General features: G+C 34.3%; 1 non-coding gene across 1 annotated transcript; it reads left to right on the top strand.

The window, feature by feature from the left end:
* The first annotated feature begins 17456 nt into the window (after positions 1-17456).
* On the top strand, positions 17457-17563 carry LOC121474723. The gene has a single exon (XR_005983497.1). It is a non-coding gene; the product is annotated as a U6 spliceosomal RNA (small nuclear RNA).
* The last annotated feature ends 293 nt before the right edge of the window (positions 17564-17856 follow it).

Raw genomic sequence — 17856 nt, forward strand, 5'->3', positions numbered from 1 at the left:
CATGTATAGTTTCTAGGTAGGAAGAAAGAAGAGGAGAAGGAGATACAAAATTATTTGTGACCTGGGTCAAGTCATTTTTAAGGCACTTGCCTAAAAGTCTCTCCCTATAATTTCCATTAGTGTTAATGGCCAGGACTAAGATTTATCATCAAATGGCCATTTTTACTTCACTGAGAAATTCAGTATTTTCTTTAAACATTTTGTCACTTCCAACAAGCTGTGGTTTTATTAAGGCAGAAGTATTTTACGTGAAAACGTATACATTTGCCCTTTTTAAAAAAGATTAAATTTGTTTTTTTAAAGATAAACAATAAAAACTTGATTAATAGTAACAGCATTTGTAGTTAGAAGAAATTGATGAATACCAATAGACATATTTATTGTTCTTCAAAACTCCATGTTATAGAATTAGTTTTATAAATTACATAGCTTTTCATTTGTTTCAACCGAATGTTTTTTGGCAAATCTAAAAAAATTAAAAATGTAAAAGTTTTGCAAACATGGACATTTGGTAATTTAATTACTATCAAGTTACATCTAGTAATTTTAAAGATTTGTTTTCTGAAATCCTATTCAGCAGAAACTACAGGTGACTTTCGCACCTCTTTAATAAAAAATTGACTCTTTCAGCTGAACAAGGTCCTGAATCGAGATACTACTCTAGCATTTGAATTACATAACAAAACAAACTTGCCTATGTTCTTTTTTTTTTTTTTTTTTTTGCCTATGTTCTTAATTCATGTTTGATTCCCTCATTCTTCCAGAATACTTCATGGTGCTCATTTAGAACATGAGATGAGGAAACTGGCTATCTGCAGGTTTTCCAAATTTTCATCTTAGCAGAGAGCCTTATCTACCTAAAGTTAGATGGCTTTATATCACGTAACTAATAATCTAGTGGTAGCTGCTTCCATGGGAATGTATTAGTTACAAAATTAATGCATCACTTGGTAGCCACTTGTCTTTGTCTTGCTCAATGCCACATTGTCATATTTGTACTCAGTACTTGCACCAGACCACGGTTAACTTAAGAACAGAAATATCAGCTCTTCTTCCCTGAAAGATTTTATTTCAACCCTCCTTTCCTCCCACAAGTGAGAGTATGAATTAAGCTAGACTCAAATAGAACAAAAAGCGGAACAGAAGATATTTTTTTTCTTTGCGGTGAAGACTTCCATTTGCTGAACTTTTCAGCAAAGTTCACTGAGGTTTTCTATCTGTTCATTAGTAACTGGATAGAGTTTGATAATGATGATGCAAGGATATCTAAAAATGTAATTTCGAGTTCAGATCTTGGGTTAGGGATTTGTGACAGCCCCAAACACAGAATGAAGGAACGCATCAGCTCGGCTTCCTCTGCCTCTTTCCTTCTTTGTAACTGCCCTTCATCACAGCATTACCTTAGTTCTACTTTCATTTTCCAAGTCTCAAACAAATGTCTCTTACTTCCTCTAACATTTCAGCTTAGTACCCACTCAGCCTTCCCTGTCTAGTCTTTTTATTTTATGCTCCTGTCTTTTTTTCCTGTCCTAGACTGGCATAACTCCACAAACAATTTGACTAGACTTTAACTTTAAACTCTCCTCTTTATTTTTTATTCACACATTTTATTTTATTTATTTTTTTAAGATTTTATTTATTATTTAACGAGAGACACACACAGAGAGAGAGAGAGAGAGGCAGAGACACAGGCAGAGGGAGAAGCAGGCTCCATGCAGGGAGCCAGACGTGGGACTCGATCCCAGGACTCCAGGATCACACCCTGGGCCAAAGGCAGCCGCTAAACTGCTGAGCCACCCAGGGATCCCCTTATTCCCACATTAAATTTATTTTTTATTTTTTTAATTTTTTTGAGTGAGAGAGGGGGAGAGAGAAAGAAAGTATGAGCATGAGCCAAGCAGGGTGGGAGGGGAAGAGGGAAAGGGAAAGAGAGAATGTTAAGCAAGCTCCATGCCCACCCTGAGATTATGACTTGAGCTGAAACCAAGAGTTAGATGCTTAACCAACGGAGCCACCCAGGAACCCCTGTTCTTCACACATTTTTAAAAGATTATAGTATTTATTAAATTCAAAATGGATGAAAGACCTAAATGTGAGACAGAAAACCATCAAAATCTGGAGGAGAACACAAGCAGCAACGTCTTTGACATCTACCATAGCAACTTCTTACTAGACACTTACTGAGGGCAAAGTAAACAAAAGCAAAAATGGCCTATTAGAACTTAATCAAGACAAAACGTTCTGCACAGAGAAGGAAGTGATCAACAAAATTATAAGACAACCTTTGGAATAGAAAATATTTGCAAATGACATATCTATAAAGGGTTAATGTCCTAAATCTATAAAGAACTTATCACACTTAACACACACAAACCCCCCCCCCCAAAAAAAAAAAAAAAAAAAAACAAATAATCCAGTTAAGAAATGGGCAGAAGAAATGAATAGATGTTTTTCCAAAGAAGACATACACACATGGCTAAGAGACACATGAAAAGATGCTTGACATCACTCATTATCAGGGAAAGAAAAATCAAAACTACAATGAGATACCACCTCATACTTGTTCAGAATGGCTAAAATTAACAACACAGGAAACAACAGGTATTAGCAAGAATGCAGAGAAAAGGGAATCCTCTTTCAACAGAATATTTCTCTTGGTGGGAAATCAAACTCGGATAGCCACTCTGGAAAAGACAGTATGGAGGTTCCTCAAGTTAAAAATAGAACTACCCTACAATCCAGCAATTGCACTACTAGGTATTTTACCAAAGGATACAAAAATACCGATTTGAAGGGATACATGCACTGCAAAGTTTATAACAGGATTACCAATAATAGCCAAACTACTGAAAGAGCCCAGATGTCCATCGACTGATGAGAGAATAAAGACGGGGTCACACACACACACACACACACTGGAATATTACTCAGCCATAAAAGGAAAGAAGTCTTGTCATTTGCAATAATGTAGTTGGAGCTAGAATGTATTATATGAAGTGAAATAAGCCAAAGAAAGATACCACATGATTTAATTCATAAAATGAAAGAAATTCTGGAGTTGAGAAGTATAATAACTGAAATGAAAAAAATCATTAGAGAGATTCAACAACAAATTTAATCTGACAGAAAAAAAAAATCAGTGAACTCCAAGATAGAACAATTGAAATTATCCAGTCTGAAAAGCAGAAAGAAAAAAGAATTATGAAAAATAAACAAGGCCTAAGAAACCTGTGAGACAACATCAAGTGTATTGATATATCCTCCAGATAAGGATAATGAGGGAACCCAGAGGAGAGACAAGGAATATTTGAAAAAAATATGATAAAACTTTGCATATTTGATGAATAGATGAATCTACATATTTGAGAATTTCAATGAGTCCCAGGTCAGATAAACTCAGAGACATAACACTGAAACACATTATAATAAAACTGTTGAAAGCCAGAGACAGAGAATCCTCGAAGTAGCAAGAAAGAAATGACTCATCATGTATGAGAGATCCTCTAAGAGATGAAGAGCTAATTTTTTTCATTAGAAACCATGGAGGCCAGTTCACCAATTCAGTGACTTCAGTTTACTAGAAATGATGAATTATAAATTGTTGCTCCACAAACTCTAGTTATTGGTGTGTTGCCTTTTAAAACCACAGACTTTAATGGAAAAGAGCAATGATGTATAAAGACTTATGCACTAAAGAATATAAAACATTGTTGAAAGAGGTTTTAAAAGATCTAAATAAGTAAAGACCTTTTTTTATTAATGAATTGGGAGGCAATTAGGATGATAATAATCCCTCACATTATTTATGGATTTGGTGTATCCTCTATCAAAATTTCAAGTACCTTTTCTTTTTAATTTTCAAAAATAAACAAGCTGAGGGGTGCCTGGGGGCTTAGTCAGTTGAGCTCAGACTCTTGGTTTTGTCTCAGTTCATGGTTTCAGGGGTCTTTGGACTGAGTCCTGTGTCAAGCTCCATGCTGGGCATGTAGTTTGCTTGAGAGTGTTTATCCTATCCTCTTCCTCCCCCTGCTCACAACTTTCTCTCTTTCTCAAATGAATGAATGAATGAATGAATGAGTAAATAAAATCTTAAAAAAAAAAAAAAAAAAAAAAACCTAACCTGATCCTAAAAGTGATATGGAATTTTAAGAATGCCAAATAGCCCAAAAACTCCTGAAAGAGAAAACCAAAGTTGGAGGTCACACATTTCCAAATTTTAAAACTTGATATACAGCTGCAGGAATCAAAACAGTGTGATACTGGCATATTGGTAGGCCCATAGAATAATAGAATATAATTGAGAATCCAGAAAAAAAATAATGCACCTATGGACAATTGACTTTCAATAAGAGTCCCAAGATCATTCAACATAGAATAATCTCTTGAACAAATGGTGCTGGGACAATGGGATCACCACAGGCAAAATAATGAAGTTGGATCTTTCCCTCATACCGTATACAAAAACCGCCTCAAGGTGTATCAAATACTTTAATTTAGTACCTAACATTCTAAAACTTATAAGGAAACTCAGAGGGATACAGCTTTATGAATTTTAACCTGGCAATGAATTCTTAAATACAATACTAAAAGCACAAGGTATAAAAGAAAAAAATAGATAACTTGGACTCCTTTAAAATTAAAACACTTGTCCATCAAAGGACAATAACAATAAAGTGAAGAGATAACCTACAGAATGTGACAAAATATCTGTAAATCTTATATTTGATAAAGGTCTGCTAAACATATAAAAATGCTTACAACTCAACAACAAAAAGCGAACAATCCAATTGAAAATTAGACAAAAGATTTAAATAGACATTTCTCCAAATAAGACATACAGTTGGCCAATTCACACATGAAAAGATGCTTAACATCATTAGCTATTAGGGAAGTGCCAACCGAAACGACAAAGAGATACTGCTTCAGGCCCACTAGGAGAGCTGTAGAAGAAAGGAAAATACAAATGCTGTTGATGTGGAGAAATTGGAGCTGTCATAGATTGCTGGTGAGATTGTTGAATGATACAACTGCTCTAGAAAACAGTTTGGCAGTTCCTCAAAAAGCTTCGTGTGGAATTAATATATGAGCCAAAATTTCATTCTTAGATATATACCCCAATTTATTAGAAATCAGTTTCTGAACAGATACTTGGACATCAATGTTCATAGAACATTATTCATAAAAGCCAAAATGTGGAACACCTCAAATATTCATCTACTAATGAATATATAAACAAGATGTACTATATCCATATGGCAGCGTATCATTCGGCTGTAAGAGGGAGTAAAGTACTGATACATGCTACATCATGGATGAAAATTGAAGCCATCATACTAACTAAAGTAAGCCACATATTTGATGATTCCATTTACGTGAATTGTCCAGAGTACACAAATCCATAGAGACAGATATGCGGATCTATGATTTGCGGATTGTTGGTGGCTAGAACTGGTGAATGAGAGAATAGAGAATGACTGCTTAATAGTAGTGATGGAATTTCCTTTTTAGGAGGCTGAAAATGGTCTGGAATGAGGTGGTGATGATGATTTGACTGCATTGCAAATGTATTAAAGTCATTGAAATGTATACTTTAGTCAAGTGGTAAATTACATTTTGGATTATTATACCTCAATTAAACAACTAATATAATGAATACATATAAAAATAAGCCCATGTCCACTATAAAGTTAAACGTGAATATTCATTTTAGTGGTATCATTCTGGCTTCAATGTACTAAAGGCAATAATTATGTAGGGAGATACAGAAATCCAGAGACTGGGTCTTGTGACCTAAGAGGATGGGTAAAGAGATACTGAGCGAAAAAATAAATCTAGAAGGGATAGAATCATATCAACTGAATTTGGTGATTGATTAGATGTGGGTTCTCCCATTAGTTTTGACTTGCAGTAAAGTGGATTGGGATGTACTTCATTAAGATAATAAAGCAAGCATGATAAAAAGCTCTGAGGCGAGATCATGATGTCAATTTCAGACATATGGAGTTCAATATTCTATCAAACAATAAATGGAAGCAATAAAGTAGGTGCTGAGACTTGAGGGAGATGACTGGAATAGGCAAGCCTATTACTGACAGTTGAATCCAAGGAACTGAAGGAAATTTATCAGGCAATGTGCTGAGAAAATCCATGACAACAGAAACTGGAGGACACCAAAATTTTAAAAATGGGCACAAAAAGAGGCACCTGGGTGGCTCAGTGGCTAAGCATCCAACTCTTGATTTTGGTTCAGATCATGATCTCAGGGTTGTGAGATTGATCCCACTAGTCAGGCTGTATGCACAGCATAGAGTCTGCTTAAGATTTTCTCCCTCTCCCTCTGCTTTCACAAAAAGAATGGAAAAGCATGAGAGTATTTGTTACCTGAAAGCCAAAGAAATACTCCACAGAGAGAAAAGAATTTCTGAAAAGTGCCTATTTGCTTGAATGAGAAATACATTTTTCTTGTAAGAGATTTAAGCACGATTGATTGGGTTAGTTCACTTATATGTCTGGAATAGGAAGTGAGGTCAACCTAACCTTAAACCATATGGATTTTCAAATTTTATTCCTTTCAAAATTTCCTCACTTACCAAATGGTACCAAGTTCTCACCCATGTGCTTGCACACATGCATACATTTATTCATTTACGCTAACTCAAATTTCCTAAAGAATAGATGTAGTAACCAAGTTGGAAAAAACAGAAGCAATAAATTCAGTTATATACCCTTGCTTAATAATTTTTCAAATGAAGTAAATTAACACATAACAATTTTAACCAAGTTCCCAGAGGATCACTTTTATTTTATTTTTAAAGATTTTCTTTATTTGAGAGAGAGAGAGAGTGAGCCAGCAAGCAAGGTGAGGAACAGAGGTAGAAGCAGGCTCCCCGCTGATCAGAGAATCTGATGTGGGGCTGGATCCTGGGACTCTGGAATACTGATCTGAGCTGAAGGCAGACACCTAACCAACTGAGCCACCCAGGTGCCTCATCAGAGGATCACTTTTAATGTGTAGGGGAGTTTGTGTGTGTGTGTGTGTGTGTGTGTGTGTGTGTGTGTGTGTGTGATATACAACTATTAAGTGGTAAAATAAAAATATGAACCCAGGACTTTGACTTCAGAGCCAATGCTATAACCACTATACAGATTCACAGGTAGAGGTTATTTCAAGAATGCTGAGGTGCCCTACTAAACAATCAGGGTTAGGGAGATACAAAAGTCATTATATCTGGCTTCACATATCTGACGAATGAGAATTAGTAGAACTTTCGTTCTGAGTTTGAATTCCAGGGATAAAGCAGCTATTACTGATAGGTGGTAGGTCATGTAGCAGTGTTTGAGCCACTGATGGGCTTGCCATTTCCAGAGATAATTCTGAAAAGTGGAAATTGTTAGCTGATCAAGAACTCTAAGTACTGTCTATCACAGCATAATTTTGCAGGATTGATCATCTGCCCAGTGAGGACCAAAGCTCTGGGGGAAACCAAAACTATAGGCATTCATGCCAGAAGCTTCACCTCTGTGCTTCTTTTTCATGCTTACTATGGCAGTTACAAAACCAACTCCTCAGATAGCATTTGTTGAGAATGAAACATAATTATTCTAACGTTTATTATATGGTTCTAAAATTATATACTTCATACTTTAGAATTGCTTGAACTGCCACAGATCTATAATGGTGTGTTAAACTCTCTGATGACAATTGTGTTTTTATCAGTTTCTCTTTTCATTTGTAATGATTTTACTTTATACATTCTACTTTACACATTTTAAAAAATGTGATTTGTCAGCAAAAAGTTCATGATTGTTGCAGGCTTTTGTGGATTTGTATTTTTTCATCAATATAAAACTACTATTTTTTAATCCCATTACCTTTTCTTTGCTTTCTCCTCTATTCTGATACTTATTTTTTTACCACCTTAGTTTTTTTTTTAACCTTTGCTTAATATATCTTTACTTGTTATGTAGTTTTAGTCTTTCTTTGAAATTTTGTTTTTTGTTCAGATTCTTTTTAATAAAGTATTACTATGAATTATTATTTCTATACTATGTGGTAGTTGGCCTTTAAAAGAAAGATTTATCTTTTCACATTTTGACATATATTTTATATTATTTATTGTTTCTGTAATTTCTATGGTGTTTCATACATGCAATTTATTTCTCGTTCTGCATTTTATTCCATACGCATATTTTTTGTTTTCAATTATTTTCTACCATGATTAGACTTTAGAAGTACTCTTGTTAATTATTTTCAGTTTTATCTTAAAGTTTTAAAAATGCAATTTAAAAATTATACTTAATAACTATAACAATGACAAGAAGTTATTTCTTTCAATGTCATTTTTGTAAATATAGGTTTAGGCATTCTACTCTTTAAATAGCTTCACTAATTCTTGTTAATCTACATTGAGGTTATAAATATAGTATTTAATTAATCATTTTTGTGTCTTTTTCATTTATTTGCTCTCTTTTTCCCTCTTTTCCTTCCTTATTTCTTTTCAGTATCCTTCAAACTTGTTCTATAAAAGTTAAAAATCTCTATGAAGGTAAAAGTATTTACTTTCATTAACAATATTGAATATTATTTAAGTGGATTTTAAGATTATACATAAAATAATTAACTTTGAAAGTTCATCCCCAAATATTTATTATATCAATTATTTGCCAAATGTTAGATTTGACTTTTAAGCCTCAAGTAATTTATCTAAAAAAAGATTTGTTTCTTTAGTTCATTTTGATCTCAAGATGCTTCACTTTCCATTGTTTTCACATTCCAGAAATGAAATTACTGTGTATATTATTTCAAAGTGTGTGTGTGTTTGCACTTTGGAATTACACATATTTAAATTCTATGTAATTGAATCCTAACATTTTTCTTAAACCTATTTAATGATTTAGTATTTTTATAAATATTTAAGATATTAGAAAAGGCTGAGGTGAATTAGATTCTCCTTTTATTGTTAACACTCTAATTGTTTTCTTGGATAATTGTACTTTTTAAAAATATTTTAAGATCTCACCCGGTTGGGGCAACTGGGTGGCTCAATTGGTTAAGTGTCAGACTCTTGAATATGGCTCAGATCATCTTCTCGGGGTTGTGGGATCAAGTCCTGGGTTGGGCTTAGCTCCGAGTCTGCTTGGTGCCTTCTGCTCCTGCCTGTTTGTGTTCTCTCTCTCTAAAATGAATAAATAATATCTTTAAAAAATTCTCACCAGGTCATTCATAGTTGTAATTTGATTTTCAATTATTTTCAGAAACATAATGCATAATTTAAGTTTTAAGATCAATTTTCCCTTACATCAGGATTTTAAAAAATGCTTTAAATAATTTGCTTCATCCAAGTCAATACACTCTTTCAGAAATGCCTTTTTATTTATAGGCTTATTGTTTGAGCATTTCCTCTATGTTTTTAAAGTAACTTTTTTCATTCTTATATCCCCTACATGGTGTTTTCATCTGGGAACTAATGTTCTATCTATCTAATCTATCGATATCGATATCTATCGATGTCTATCAAATGTCTTCACAGGTTCTTTAAATATCTAAATTAGGGTTTTCTTCATGTCCTTCCACATTTCAACAGTTTCTTATAGTGGATGCCATACTCTGAATTTATTGGGACCATGGTAAATATTTTCTAACAATTTATCTATATCTTGTTGCACATCTATATCCAAAGGAATCTGCTCACCTATTACTCAGGGTTTCAGGTTTAATTTTTTTCATATATGTTATATTTCCTGAATATATCTTTAGAGAATGAGGTAGGACTTCAGTTTATGATATTAGATAAGAATTTAGGAAATTGGACTAGCCCTTCTCAGAAAAAAAAGCTAAGTTGTTTGTTTTTTGTTTTTTTAATATTCTAAAAGGCTCTGAATACCAGTTGGTGACCTAATATCAGACAAAAATGTCAGTGAAGGCAAGGAACTACAGAAGAAATCAGACTTGAAGTAGCTTTAACCCTGAACATATTTGCAAAGTCTGTAAAACTTGAGAATATTTTGTGTGGTCTCAAGGGATATGGAAAGAACAAAAACCAGATGCAATTTGGTATATAAGGTGATCTAGAAATAAATCTAATTTTTCCTACATACATGCAATATTTTATATAAAAGAAAATTGCCTTGGTGTTGAGTTTTGCAGGAGTTAAAAAAAATCCCTCTAGGGGTATACCTCCCAGCTTGTGTAGGGAATTCACATCAGCTATTGGTCAATTAAACCTCAAGCCTTGAATTTATTTTAGAGTGGTCCTGAGCTAGTCTCTTATGTCTTTATTAGCCACAAACACAAATCCTGTCTGGAAAATGACACCTACATTTTAGGGCACAGAAATTTTCAGAAATTATGCTCTAAGTTAAATGAGCAGGACACAGAAGTTACTAATACTGCATGGATAGAAATCACTGTAAACACGAAGCATACCTTATCAATTCATAGTTATCCATTCACAATTTATTAATTCATAAAAATGTCATGTGGATATTATCACAGATTGTAAACTAACATGGATCAGCACATTTGAAAAAAATGAAAATAAACTTGAAAATCTCTACGGAGAAAAAGGAACAAAAAATAACAATAGTTTTAACACAGGTGACTGTTTAGTAATAGAAAGTAATATAGAAATTAAAAATTCAATGGAGAAGCTTCTACTTCCAATGATAGTTGGTACTGGATTTACCTTCTGAAAATTAAAAACTAGAAAGCTGACCAAAATTATTTCCACATATTAAACTTGAAACAGCACATGTCTGCCTTTCCTAAGAGAAGGAATTAATTGGCATAAATTATCCTTATAATTTTCCTTAAGGCATTTTCAGACTAGGGGTCAGAGAGGGTAAAACAAGCAAAATAACAATACTATAGTACTAATTAAAGGAGATTGAGATTGGAGATCTGGGTGGCGATAGTACTGAAATTTGTGGGAAAGAATATCGGACAGGAGGAAGTTACACAAAGGTTCTATAAATCCACAAAGTGGTTAGCTTGAATATTTGGATAAACAATAATCTGAAAGTGTATGTGGTGAAATAGTACAAAGTGAGGCCAAAAAAACAAAAACGAAAACAAAAAAAAACCCCACCACATATAGTAGGGAAAAACAGCTATTGAGAGCTGTCAGCTGAAAAGTTCCAGGGCTCACACAGGGCTGAGAGATCCATGTGTTTTAACTTAGAGTGGAAAGACATTATTGACCACATTATTAATTCAGGAGAAATCTCAAAAGTGCTTTAGAGTAGTCAACTCTAACAATGGTAAAAAATATTCCTCTACTGAATCAGATTGATCTGCAAGCCACTGAAATGCCTAACAAAACATACTTTTCAATCTTTAATGATGACAACAAAATCCAGTCAATAATTTAATATACCCCATGTTCAGTATCAAATCAAAAAGTGCCAGACATACAAAAGAAGCAGGAAGATGTGACTCATAGTCAAGACAAACATCAAATCATAGGGAAAAAAAGAGATGACAAAATTACCATAAAATAACTTCAAAGCAGTTTCTGAAAATGTACTCAATGATTAAAGGACAATGAAAATAGTGAGGAAGGAAATAGAAAATATAGAGGGAATTAAATGGGAATGACAGAGCCAGAAAAACATAATCTGAAATGAAAAACTCATTTTATGGGTTTAATAGAAGATAGAAGATGATGTAAGAAATGACAATAAAGATGTTGCAATATAAATTATCTAAACTAAAACATGAGGAGAAAAGAAAACTGAAAAACAAATGAAAAGAAACTCAGAGACCTGTTGGAATATACCAAGTAATGTGACATAGATGTTATTGAATTGAAAGAAGTAAAGGAGTCCGGTAAAAAAATATGTGAAGAAATAATAGTTAAAATATTCCAAATTTGAAGAAAACTGTAAGCCACTGATCTAAGAAGGTCAGTGAGACCCCAAAAGAGTGAATATGATACAATCCTCACCAACATATAATATACATATTATAATCATATTGGTGAAAACCAGTCATAAAGAGAAATCTTGACTCCATTAGAAAGAAGAAAGGATGTATTATTTTTCCTGTAACCTGGATTTATATAGGACAGCAGAAACTGAGATAAATAATGTTTATGCTTATGGATGGGCACTCCTTTCTTTCTGCTGTCTTTATTATGGTGCTTAATGTTGATCTAATTAAGAGTTGTTGAGCTGGGTTTCAAGTTTGTTGCTGTGATCACCTTCAGTATATCAGACATGCAAGTCTTTCTGGTCATATCTCTTATTTATGGTGAGGACAAAGTTTCCAGGGGGGTTGTTCTTTTTTTTTTTTTTTTTTTAAGATTTGATTTATTTATTCATGAGAGACACACAGAGAGAGGCAGAGACACAGGCAGAGGGAGAAGCAGGCTCCATGCAGGGAGCCCGATGTGGGACTCGATCCTGGGTCTCCCGGATCACGCCCTGGGCTGAAGGCTGCGCTAAACCACTGAGCCACCGGGGCTGCCCTCCAGGGGGTTGTTCTTAATGTCAGTTCCCTGCTTTGCTTTGGGTCTTTCACTGGCACGATTTCCCAGAAAACAGCTTTACAGTTGTATCCTACTGTTAAGTTTTACTTGTTGCTTACTAGCATCTTGGTGGTAAGTGAACTGGGGGCTTTGTTTGCTGTTCTGATTCAGTCTTGAGTAGGTACTGTGGATCTGGGTCTTGGGATCCTGGCCTTCACAAGTCTGGATCACCTTTATATCCTCATCTGGTTATAATAGTGGACCTATCATTTTTGCCTGCCTCAGCCCTAAGTACAGATTTGTATTTTTCCTGTATTCTGTCTCCAGCTCCAGTAGATTTTTCCCCATTCCCTCAAGTGCATTGGTTTCCCTGCCTTTATTCCTGTATATCAAGGCCTTTTCCCTTACGAGATATGGGGAAGGTGGGTCTTGGTGGAGTTTCAGTACATGTGGGGTGCCATTTCCCCAGAAGTGTTGGGGTTCCATTAGTAATCCCAGGCTATAGTTTTTCTTGTCCTTCCCCTTACATAAAAAAAGTGTATTGGAGATTCTAGGTAGTTTTAGCAGTGCTTGCTGTTTTCTTCCTGCAGCCAACATTACTAGGTAAGGTTATCGATTTTCTTTTTTTAAGATTTATTTTTATTTATTTATGTATTTATGTATTTATTTATTTATGTATTTATTTATTTATTTATGAAAGAGTGCAGAGTGTGTGAAAACATGAGTGGGGGCAGGAGTGGCAAAGGGAGAAGGAGATAAGACTCCCATTGAGCAATGAGCCTGATGCTGGGCTCTATCCCAGGACCCTGGGTTCATAGCCTAAGCCAAAGACAAATGCTTACCTTGCTGAGCCACCTAGGTGCCTCACTTTCCTGATTTTCACATAGCTTCCCCATGAAAACCTAATGGCATTCCTGGAGGGGAAATGTGTGAATCTCATATGTCTTCCACCTATAGGGACTTAACATTCTCATATTAGCCATAGTTGGCCTTTTAGAGATCAGTTGTTTATTACTAGTTGAGACTTCATTTTGGAATATCTGATAGCTGTCTGCATTTGTCCCAGGTAAGCAAATGCTCAAGTCCTGGTTCTTCCTGTAGACACCTATCTTTATTCAGAAATCTGGTGAATTGTTTACCCTGGACCTCAGCTCTTTGATAAGTTTGATAAAAGTTGTCCATTTGCTGTTGTATTAGGGTCCTCCAGGGAACTATAACCAATAGGATGAAGATATATATACATGTGTATATTTATATACATACATACGTATATACATGAAGAGATTTATTATAGGAATTGGCTTATGAGATTATGGAAGCCAGGAAGTCCTATGGCTTGCTAGCTACAAGCTGAAGAACCAGGAAAACTGGTGGTGTAAATCAGTCCCAGTCTGAAGGCCTGAGAACCAGGAGCACTGATATTTATGGGCAGGAGAATTTTGATGTTCCAGCTGAAGCAAAGAGCAAATTCACTCTTCTTTTGCCTTTTGTTATATCCAGGGTCTCAATGAATTGGATGATGCCCATCTACATAGAGTGCTATCTTCTTTACTCAATCTATCAATTCAAATGCTAACGTCCTCATAGACACACCCATAAATATTGTTTTACCACCTATCAACCTAGCACAGTTCTGGTGACACATAAAGCTAACCACCACAAGTTTATATATTTCCCTTATTGTAAAAGTGGGAGTTATGCTCTTTACAGCATTCTGTACTCTGAGTAGAAACTAGAAGCTGAACTCTACCCCAAATCCTTTAGGTATCCTTCCAGATATGCAAATTTGTATTAGTTATTTATTGCTGCATAACACATCTCAAATTTAGTAGCTTAAAACAATGAACATACATTATCTAACAATTTCAGTGGGACAGGACTCTGAATGTGGCTTAGTTGAGTGCCTCTGTCTTAGGTCTTGAACAAGGTTGCAATTGAGCTGTCAGCTGGGGCTGTGGTCTCATCTGAAAGTTCAATGCATTCTTCATGAGGTGGTTGGTAGGATTTGAGTTTCAGACTTACATCCTTCATTTCTCACTGGCAGAGAATGGGGGTGAGAATTAAGAGAGGGAGAAAGAGTGGGAGAGAGAATGCATACGTGGTAGCAAGACTGAAGTTAGTCCTTTATTATTCTAACTTCTGAAGTAATATCCTATTACTTTATTCTGTTGGGTGTGTGTCATTAACTATAGTACATAATAAAGAGGATAAGATCACACAAGGATGTGGATAACACATGCAGAGATAATTGGGAGCTATTTTAGAAACTGCCTACCACAGAACAGAAGCAGGAGATGAAACAAGACAGAAATAAATGTTAGAAAGAATTAGCAAATTTGAAAGTTCATGGAGAAGATCATTTGTTCATGGAGAAGGTTAATTAAATTGATAAACTTCTAACTAGATTTTCTAAGAATAAAGAAATAGGAAGATAACAAAAACAAATAAATGATGTTGAGAACAAAAGTAGAGACAAATCTACAAATTTGACTCAGGTTAAATAGGTAATAATGGGGTAAGCTATAATTTTATGCCAATAAATATTGCAATTTAGGTGATATTGCAATATTGAATAACAGAAATTAGAAAATTGATCAAGAAGACATAGAAAATTAAAAAATATATATGTATATCTAAATAGGCTTTGTAACAAAGTTTCCTCTCTCATTACTGATATTGCTAAATTATTTCTTTTTTTTCCTGATTTATTGGCTAAAGTCTTATAATTTTTATTGATCTTCTCAAAGTAGGAATTTTGATTCTACTGATTTTCTTTTATCTTTGTCCATGTTTTAATTGATTTTAGTCTTTTATCACTAATGCATCTTTTTATTACCTCAGATCTAACTTGCTCTTCTCTTTTAGCTTCTAGCTAAAAGAGGTGGTTAGCATCTAGCTCCTGCTCCATGATTAAGGTTTTATTGTTGTTATAGCTATTTTCAGTATCCAGGCCTTTTTTTTTTTTAAGGTGTATCTATTTATTTTGGAGAGAGTCAGAGAGAGAGCATGAGCAGGAGGGGCAGAAGGAGAGGGAGAGAGAATCCCAAGCAGACACTTCACAGAGCACAGAGCCTGAAGCAGGGCTCCAGGTAGGGCTTGTTTTGGACTTATCAAAAGGCTGCTGGGAGATTGGCCATGGGGCTTCCTCTGGGGCTTGCTTTGGGGATCAATCTCATGACCTTGAGACCATGACCTGAGTCTAAACCAAGAGTCAGATGCTTAACTGACTTAGCCACCCAGGAGCCCCTCCTGGGGTGTATGCAGTCTTAAGAGCATCTTCACGTTGGGACATCCTATTTTCTTGGGAAACAGCGCAAGAGAACTGGTGGAAATATAAAACAGCTTGCTTCATTTTTACTCACGTTTCAGTGCCTGAAGTAAATTGAATGGCCAAACTCTGCATTGATTGGAGGGAGGAAAATATGCGTCCCATTGGAGGTGCTCTAAGTCATATGACTCTAAATAAATAATACTTTAAAAGATACAGGAAATAGATTCTCTGACAGAACTAAAGTCTCTAATAGTGATACCACTCTATTAATACTGCTTTTAGTATTTAAGAAGGCAATTTAAGAACTTAATAGAGGTATTGAGTACTCTGTTTTCTTAACTTTTCTATATACCTTGTTGCTGTCGACTGTTAGCCTCTCTTTGAAACTTCCAGTTTTCATCTCTGATTTGCATTATTCACAATAATAATGTTCCTGAAATGTATCCTTAACTTCTCAACAGCTTTAGCTGTGTTTTCTCTTCTGGTTATGCTCTTCCTCTCACATTCCAAACACAGGTGTTATATTTAGGGATTTTTAAATCTGGATATAAAAATATTTTAAATAATTTTTTATACTTATAGATGACTTACAAAAATAATACATGCTTAATGCAGTTTTTGAAAATTAGAGAGATACACAGACATGCACACCTAAAAAATATAAACTAAAATTACTTCTATTTTCTATATTTCTATATACAGTTAAGGTTAGCTTAATTGCAAGTGTGTGATTTACATATTTTAATGTATGTGGTCACCTTGATAAAAAAAAATCCATAAAATGTATAGCATGCTTTTTCATATATCGACATAATTACTTTTATTAGATAAAATATATCTCAAATATGATTTTAATGTCTATATATTATTCCATTTTAATAGATTTTTCATAATTATTTACCAACTTACATTTGTGCATTTAGATAGTTTTCTGGTAGGATGTTATTATTATTATTAAATTTTTGGTAGGATGTTATTATAAATGATACTGTACCACACATTTTTAACATTGTCTTTGATCATATACATATTTGTAATATTCTTGTACATAATTAGAATTAATTATTAATCTTACACATTGTATTTATTTATTTATTTATTTTTTAGGATTTTATTTATTTATTCATAGAGATGCATAGAGAGAGAGAGAGAGAGAGAGAGAGAGAGGCAGAGACACAGGCAGAGGGAGAAGCAGGCTCTATGCAGAGAGCCTGACGTGGGACTCGATTCCGGGACTCCAGGATCATGCCCTGGGCTGCAGGCGGCGATAAACCGCTGAGCCACCGGGGCTGCCCTCTTACACATTTTTAAATTTGACATACTTTTGAGGCATTTAGTGTATGTAACCAGTTCCCATAAGAAAAGGATATCAACTATTATATGATGATTTTTATATTTTGGTTTGTATCTTTTTATATTTTTTTTTAATTTTTAGAAATCTAAGAGGTAAAACTTAATATCTCACTTGGATATACTTATTAAATATATTATTTATATTGTATAGTTGATAACAAATGATAGTGAACCTATTTCCGTATATAATTGTCCATTTATATTTTTAATTGACTTTTCTGTTTACTCTTCAAAATTCCATTGTTCACTGGACAATTTCTATTTTTCTAATAGGTGCAAAAGCTTACAGGTATAAAAAAGTTTAGCTTTTTAGTTCAGTTTTTGAAATATAAAAGTGACATAAATTCATTAGAACTATTCTAAGAGTGCTCGCTTCGGCAGCACATATACTAAAATTGGAACGATACAGAGAAGATTAGCATGGCCCCTGCGCAAGGATGACACGCAAATTCGTGAAGCGTTCCATAAAAAAGAAAAAAAAAAAAAGAACTATTCTAAGAATATTAAAGTGTTTAAAATAATATCGGTATTCTGGATTTCTTGGAAAATATGAAAGAGCAAACCTGAATATCAGGAACTTCTACCTCTAATGAAATGTAAAGGAAAATGGTTGGTGGGCTCCCTGCATGGAGCCTGCTTCTCCCTCTGCTTGTGTCTCTGTCTTTCTCTCCCTCTCTGTCTCTCATGAATAAATAAATAAAATCTTTTTTAAAAATTCCTTAAAAAAAAGAAAAGAAAATGGTTGGAAAAATGCCCTAATGGAAT

Source organism: Vulpes lagopus, chromosome 1, assembly GCF_018345385.1.
Source record: "Vulpes lagopus strain Blue_001 chromosome 1, ASM1834538v1, whole genome shotgun sequence".
In the NCBI taxonomy this organism is placed as follows: Eukaryota; Metazoa; Chordata; class Mammalia; order Carnivora; family Canidae; genus Vulpes; species Vulpes lagopus.